Source organism: Euprymna scolopes, chromosome 2 (genome assembly GCF_053919585.1).
Source record: "Euprymna scolopes isolate OS-2025 chromosome 2, ASM5391958v1, whole genome shotgun sequence".
In the NCBI taxonomy this organism is placed as follows: Eukaryota; Metazoa; Mollusca; class Cephalopoda; order Sepiida; family Sepiolidae; genus Euprymna; species Euprymna scolopes.
Genome location: NC_136483.1, coordinates 30,974,332 through 30,979,331, shown reverse-complemented (window position 1 = coordinate 30,979,331; position 5,000 = coordinate 30,974,332). Strand labels below are relative to the sequence as shown.

The 5,000-nt window shown below is 37.7% G+C and overlaps 22 non-coding genes across 22 annotated transcripts; all 22 read right to left on the bottom strand.

The window, feature by feature from the left end:
• Nucleotides 1-96: 96 nt before the first annotated feature.
• Trnap-ugg (transfer RNA proline (anticodon UGG)) lies at nt 97-169 on the bottom strand. Its single transcript has one exon. It is a non-coding gene; the product is annotated as a tRNA-Pro (tRNA).
• A 153-nt stretch (nt 170-322) lies between these two features.
• Nucleotides 323-395, bottom strand: Trnap-ugg (transfer RNA proline (anticodon UGG)). Its single transcript has one exon. It is a non-coding gene; the product is annotated as a tRNA-Pro (tRNA).
• Nucleotides 396-548: 153 nt separating this feature from the next.
• Nucleotides 549-621, bottom strand: Trnap-ugg (transfer RNA proline (anticodon UGG)). The gene has a single exon. It is a non-coding gene; the product is annotated as a tRNA-Pro (tRNA).
• Nucleotides 622-775: 154 nt separating this feature from the next.
• On the bottom strand, nt 776-847 carry Trnap-ugg (transfer RNA proline (anticodon UGG)). Its single transcript has one exon. It is a non-coding gene; the product is annotated as a tRNA-Pro (tRNA).
• Nucleotides 848-1,000: 153 nt separating this feature from the next.
• Nucleotides 1,001-1,073, bottom strand: Trnap-ugg (transfer RNA proline (anticodon UGG)). Its single transcript has one exon. It is a non-coding gene; the product is annotated as a tRNA-Pro (tRNA).
• A 154-nt stretch (nt 1,074-1,227) lies between these two features.
• On the bottom strand, nt 1,228-1,299 carry Trnap-ugg (transfer RNA proline (anticodon UGG)). Its single transcript has one exon. It is a non-coding gene; the product is annotated as a tRNA-Pro (tRNA).
• Nucleotides 1,300-1,452: 153 nt separating this feature from the next.
• Nucleotides 1,453-1,525, bottom strand: Trnap-ugg (transfer RNA proline (anticodon UGG)). Its single transcript has one exon. It is a non-coding gene; the product is annotated as a tRNA-Pro (tRNA).
• Nucleotides 1,526-1,678: 153 nt separating this feature from the next.
• Trnap-ugg (transfer RNA proline (anticodon UGG)) lies at nt 1,679-1,751 on the bottom strand. The gene has a single exon. It is a non-coding gene; the product is annotated as a tRNA-Pro (tRNA).
• Nucleotides 1,752-1,905: 154 nt separating this feature from the next.
• Nucleotides 1,906-1,977, bottom strand: Trnap-ugg (transfer RNA proline (anticodon UGG)). Its single transcript has one exon. It is a non-coding gene; the product is annotated as a tRNA-Pro (tRNA).
• A 154-nt stretch (nt 1,978-2,131) lies between these two features.
• On the bottom strand, nt 2,132-2,203 carry Trnap-ugg (transfer RNA proline (anticodon UGG)). Its single transcript has one exon. It is a non-coding gene; the product is annotated as a tRNA-Pro (tRNA).
• Nucleotides 2,204-2,356: 153 nt separating this feature from the next.
• Trnap-ugg (transfer RNA proline (anticodon UGG)) lies at nt 2,357-2,429 on the bottom strand. The gene has a single exon. It is a non-coding gene; the product is annotated as a tRNA-Pro (tRNA).
• Nucleotides 2,430-2,582: 153 nt separating this feature from the next.
• Trnap-ugg (transfer RNA proline (anticodon UGG)) lies at nt 2,583-2,655 on the bottom strand. The gene has a single exon. It is a non-coding gene; the product is annotated as a tRNA-Pro (tRNA).
• A 154-nt stretch (nt 2,656-2,809) lies between these two features.
• Nucleotides 2,810-2,881, bottom strand: Trnap-ugg (transfer RNA proline (anticodon UGG)). The gene has a single exon. It is a non-coding gene; the product is annotated as a tRNA-Pro (tRNA).
• A 154-nt stretch (nt 2,882-3,035) lies between these two features.
• On the bottom strand, nt 3,036-3,107 carry Trnap-ugg (transfer RNA proline (anticodon UGG)). Its single transcript has one exon. It is a non-coding gene; the product is annotated as a tRNA-Pro (tRNA).
• Nucleotides 3,108-3,260: 153 nt separating this feature from the next.
• Trnap-ugg (transfer RNA proline (anticodon UGG)) lies at nt 3,261-3,333 on the bottom strand. The gene has a single exon. It is a non-coding gene; the product is annotated as a tRNA-Pro (tRNA).
• A 153-nt stretch (nt 3,334-3,486) lies between these two features.
• Trnap-ugg (transfer RNA proline (anticodon UGG)) lies at nt 3,487-3,559 on the bottom strand. Its single transcript has one exon. It is a non-coding gene; the product is annotated as a tRNA-Pro (tRNA).
• Nucleotides 3,560-3,713: 154 nt separating this feature from the next.
• Nucleotides 3,714-3,785, bottom strand: Trnap-ugg (transfer RNA proline (anticodon UGG)). Its single transcript has one exon. It is a non-coding gene; the product is annotated as a tRNA-Pro (tRNA).
• A 153-nt stretch (nt 3,786-3,938) lies between these two features.
• On the bottom strand, nt 3,939-4,011 carry Trnap-ugg (transfer RNA proline (anticodon UGG)). The gene has a single exon. It is a non-coding gene; the product is annotated as a tRNA-Pro (tRNA).
• A 154-nt stretch (nt 4,012-4,165) lies between these two features.
• On the bottom strand, nt 4,166-4,237 carry Trnap-ugg (transfer RNA proline (anticodon UGG)). Its single transcript has one exon. It is a non-coding gene; the product is annotated as a tRNA-Pro (tRNA).
• Nucleotides 4,238-4,390: 153 nt separating this feature from the next.
• On the bottom strand, nt 4,391-4,463 carry Trnap-ugg (transfer RNA proline (anticodon UGG)). The gene has a single exon. It is a non-coding gene; the product is annotated as a tRNA-Pro (tRNA).
• Nucleotides 4,464-4,616: 153 nt separating this feature from the next.
• On the bottom strand, nt 4,617-4,689 carry Trnap-ugg (transfer RNA proline (anticodon UGG)). The gene has a single exon. It is a non-coding gene; the product is annotated as a tRNA-Pro (tRNA).
• A 154-nt stretch (nt 4,690-4,843) lies between these two features.
• Nucleotides 4,844-4,915, bottom strand: Trnap-ugg (transfer RNA proline (anticodon UGG)). The gene has a single exon. It is a non-coding gene; the product is annotated as a tRNA-Pro (tRNA).
• Between the last annotated feature and the right edge of the window lie 85 nt (nt 4,916-5,000).

The window sequence follows — 5,000 nt, the reverse complement described above, 5'->3', positions numbered from 1 at the left end:
TAATTCATGTAAAACAAGTCAATTAACAAAGTTTCTTTATAAATATCATCAAAAAGTATGGGGTTTGCTACGATCATAATGAAAAATGTAAGATATCGTGCTCGTCCGGGATTTTAACCCGGGACCTCTCGCACCCAAAGCGAGAATCATACCCCTAGACCAACGAGCCAGACACAATACTTACTTCATAGCACAGATTGTTAATATACAGTGAAGTAAGTCCATTTAATTCATGTAAAACAAGTCAATTAACAAAGTTTCTTTATAAATATCATCAAAAAGTATGGGGTTTGCTACGATCATAATGAAAAATGTAAGATATCGTGCTCGTCCGGGATTTTAACCCGGGACCTCTCGCACCCAAAGCGAGAATCATACCCCTAGACCAACGAGCCAGACACAATACTTACTTCATAGCACAGATTGTTAATATACAGTGAAGTAAGTCCATTTAATTCATGTAAAACAAGTCAATTAACAAAGTTTCTTTATAAATATCATCAAAAAGTATGGGGTTTGCTACGATCATAATGAAAAATGTAAGATATCGTGCTCGTCCGGGATTTTAACCCGGGACCTCTCGCACCCAAAGCGAGAATCATACCCCTAGACCAACGAGCCAGACACAATACTTACTTCATAGCACAGATTGTTAATATACAGTGAAGTAAGTCCATTTAATTCATGTAAAACAAGCCAATTAACAAAGTTTCTTTATAAATATCATCCAAAAGTATAGGGTTTGCTACGATCATAATGAAAAATGTAAGACATCGGGCCCGTCCGGGATTTGAACACGGGACCTCTCGCACCCAAAGCGAGAATCATACCCCTAGACCAACGAGCCAGACACAATACTTACTTCATAGCACAGATTGTTAATATACAGTGAAGTAAGTCCATTTAATTCATGTAAAACAAGTCAATTAACAAAGTTTCTTTATAAATATCATCAAAAAGTATGGGGTTTGCTACGATCATAATGAAAAATGTAAGATATCGTGCTCGTCCGGGATTTTAACCCGGGACCTCTCGCACCCAAAGCGAGAATCATACCCCTAGACCAACGAGCCAGACACAATACTTACTTCATAGCACAGATTGTTAATATACAGTGAAGTAAGTCCATTTAATTCATGTAAAACAAGCCAATTAACAAAGTTTCTTTATAAATATCATCCAAAAGTATAGGGTTTGCTACGATCATAATGAAAAATGTAAGACATCGGGCCCGTCCGGGATTTGAACACGGGACCTCTCGCACCCAAAGCGAGAATCATACCCCTAGACCAACGAGCCAGACACAATACTTACTTCATAGCACAGATTGTTAATATACAGTGAAGTAAGTCCATTTAATTCATGTAAAACAAGTCAATTAACAAAGTTTCTTTATAAATATCATCAAAAAGTATGGGGTTTGCTACGATCATAATGAAAAATGTAAGATATCGTGCTCGTCCGGGATTTTAACCCGGGACCTCTCGCACCCAAAGCGAGAATCATACCCCTAGACCAACGAGCCAGACACAATACTTACTTCATAGCACAGATTGTTAATATACAGTGAAGTAAGTCCATTTAATTCATGTAAAACAAGTCAATTAACAAAGTTTCTTTATAAATATCATCAAAAAGTATGGGGTTTGCTACGATCATAATGAAAAATGTAAGATATCGTGCTCGTCCGGGATTTTAACCCGGGACCTCTCGCACCCAAAGCGAGAATCATACCCCTAGACCAACGAGCCAGACACAATACTTACTTCATAGCACAGATTGTTAATATACAGTGAAGTAAGTCCATTTAATTCATGTAAAACAAGCCAATTAACAAAGTTTCTTTATAAATATCATCCAAAAGTATAGGGTTTGCTACGATCATAATGAAAAATGTAAGACATCGGGCCCGTCCGGGATTTGAACACGGGACCTCTCGCACCCAAAGCGAGAATCATACCCCTAGACCAACGAGCCAGACACAATACTTACTTCATAGCACAGATTGTTAATATACAGTGAAGTAAGTCCATTTAATTCATGTAAAACAAGTCAATTAACAAAGTCTCTTTATAAATATCATCAAAAAATATGGGGTTTCCTACGATCATAATGAAAAATGTAAGACATCGGGCTCGTCCGGGATTTTAACCCGGGACCTCTCGCACCCAAAGCGAGAATCATACCCCTAGACCAACGAGCCAGACACAATACTTACTTCATAGCACAGATTGTTAATATACAGTGAAGTAAGTCCATTTAATTCATGTAAAACAAGTCAATTAACAAAGTTTCTTTATAAATATCATCAAAAAGTATGGGGTTTGCTACGATCATAATGAAAAATGTAAGATATCGTGCTCGTCCGGGATTTTAACCCGGGACCTCTCGCACCCAAAGCGAGAATCATACCCCTAGACCAACGAGCCAGACACAATACTTACTTCATAGCACAGATTGTTAATATACAGTGAAGTAAGTCCATTTAATTCATGTAAAACAAGTCAATTAACAAAGTTTCTTTATAAATATCATCAAAAAGTATGGGGTTTGCTACGATCATAATGAAAAATGTAAGATATCGTGCTCGTCCGGGATTTTAACCCGGGACCTCTCGCACCCAAAGCGAGAATCATACCCCTAGACCAACGAGCCAGACACAATACTTACTTCATAGCACAGATTGTTAATATACAGTGAAGTAAGTCCATTTAATTCATGTAAAACAAGCCAATTAACAAAGTTTCTTTATAAATATCATCCAAAAGTATAGGGTTTGCTACGATCATAATGAAAAATGTAAGACATCGGGCCCGTCCGGGATTTGAACACGGGACCTCTCGCACCCAAAGCGAGAATCATACCCCTAGACCAACGAGCCAGACACAATACTTACTTCATAGCACAGATTGTTAATATACAGTGAAGTAAGTCCATTTAATTCATGTAAAACAAGTCAATTAACAAAGTCTCTTTATAAATATCATCAAAAAATATGGGGTTTCCTACGATCATAATGAAAAATGTAAGACATCGGGCTCGTCCGGGATTTTAACCCGGGACCTCTCGCACCCAAAGCGAGAATCATACCCCTAGACCAACGAGCCAGACACAATACTTACTTCATAGCACAGATTGTTAATATACAGTGAAGTAAGTCCATTTAATTCATGTAAAACAAGTCAATTAACAAAGTTTCTTTATAAATATCATCAAAAAGTATGGGGTTTGCTACGATCATAATGAAAAATGTAAGATATCGTGCTCGTCCGGGATTTTAACCCGGGACCTCTCGCACCCAAAGCGAGAATCATACCCCTAGACCAACGAGCCAGACACAATACTTACTTCATAGCACAGATTGTTAATATACAGTGAAGTAAGTCCATTTAATTCATGTAAAACAAGTCAATTAACAAAGTTTCTTTATAAATATCATCAAAAAGTATGGGGTTTGCTACGATCATAATGAAAAATGTAAGATATCGTGCTCGTCCGGGATTTTAACCCGGGACCTCTCGCACCCAAAGCGAGAATCATACCCCTAGACCAACGAGCCAGACACAATACTTACTTCATAGCACAGATTGTTAATATACAGTGAAGTAAGTCCATTTAATTCATGTAAAACAAGCCAATTAACAAAGTTTCTTTATAAATATCATCCAAAAGTATAGGGTTTGCTACGATCATAATGAAAAATGTAAGACATCGGGCCCGTCCGGGATTTGAACACGGGACCTCTCGCACCCAAAGCGAGAATCATACCCCTAGACCAACGAGCCAGACACAATACTTACTTCATAGCACAGATTGTTAATATACAGTGAAGTAAGTCCATTTAATTCATGTAAAACAAGTCAATTAACAAAGTTTCTTTATAAATATCATCAAAAAGTATGGGGTTTGCTACGATCATAATGAAAAATGTAAGATATCGTGCTCGTCCGGGATTTTAACCCGGGACCTCTCGCACCCAAAGCGAGAATCATACCCCTAGACCAACGAGCCAGACACAATACTTACTTCATAGCACAGATTGTTAATATACAGTGAAGTAAGTCCATTTAATTCATGTAAAACAAGCCAATTAACAAAGTTTCTTTATAAATATCATCCAAAAGTATAGGGTTTGCTACGATCATAATGAAAAATGTAAGACATCGGGCCCGTCCGGGATTTGAACACGGGACCTCTCGCACCCAAAGCGAGAATCATACCCCTAGACCAACGAGCCAGACACAATACTTACTTCATAGCACAGATTGTTAATATACAGTGAAGTAAGTCCATTTAATTCATGTAAAACAAGTCAATTAACAAAGTTTCTTTATAAATATCATCAAAAAGTATGGGGTTTGCTACGATCATAATGAAAAATGTAAGATATCGTGCTCGTCCGGGATTTTAACCCGGGACCTCTCGCACCCAAAGCGAGAATCATACCCCTAGACCAACGAGCCAGACACAATACTTACTTCATAGCACAGATTGTTAATATACAGTGAAGTAAGTCCATTTAATTCATGTAAAACAAGTCAATTAACAAAGTTTCTTTATAAATATCATCAAAAAGTATGGGGTTTGCTACGATCATAATGAAAAATGTAAGATATCGTGCTCGTCCGGGATTTTAACCCGGGACCTCTCGCACCCAAAGCGAGAATCATACCCCTAGACCAACGAGCCAGACACAATACTTACTTCATAGCACAGATTGTTAATATACAGTGAAGTAAGTCCATTTAATTCATGTAAAACAAGCCAATTAACAAAGTTTCTTTATAAATATCATCCAAAAGTATAGGGTTTGCTACGATCATAATGAAAAATGTAAGACATCGGGCCCGTCCGGGATTTGAACACGGGACCTCTCGCACCCAAAGCGAGAATCATACCCCTAGACCAACGAGCCAGACACAATACTTACTTCATAGCACAGATTGTTAATATACAGTGAAGTAAGTCCATTTAATTCATGTAAAACAAGTCAATTAACA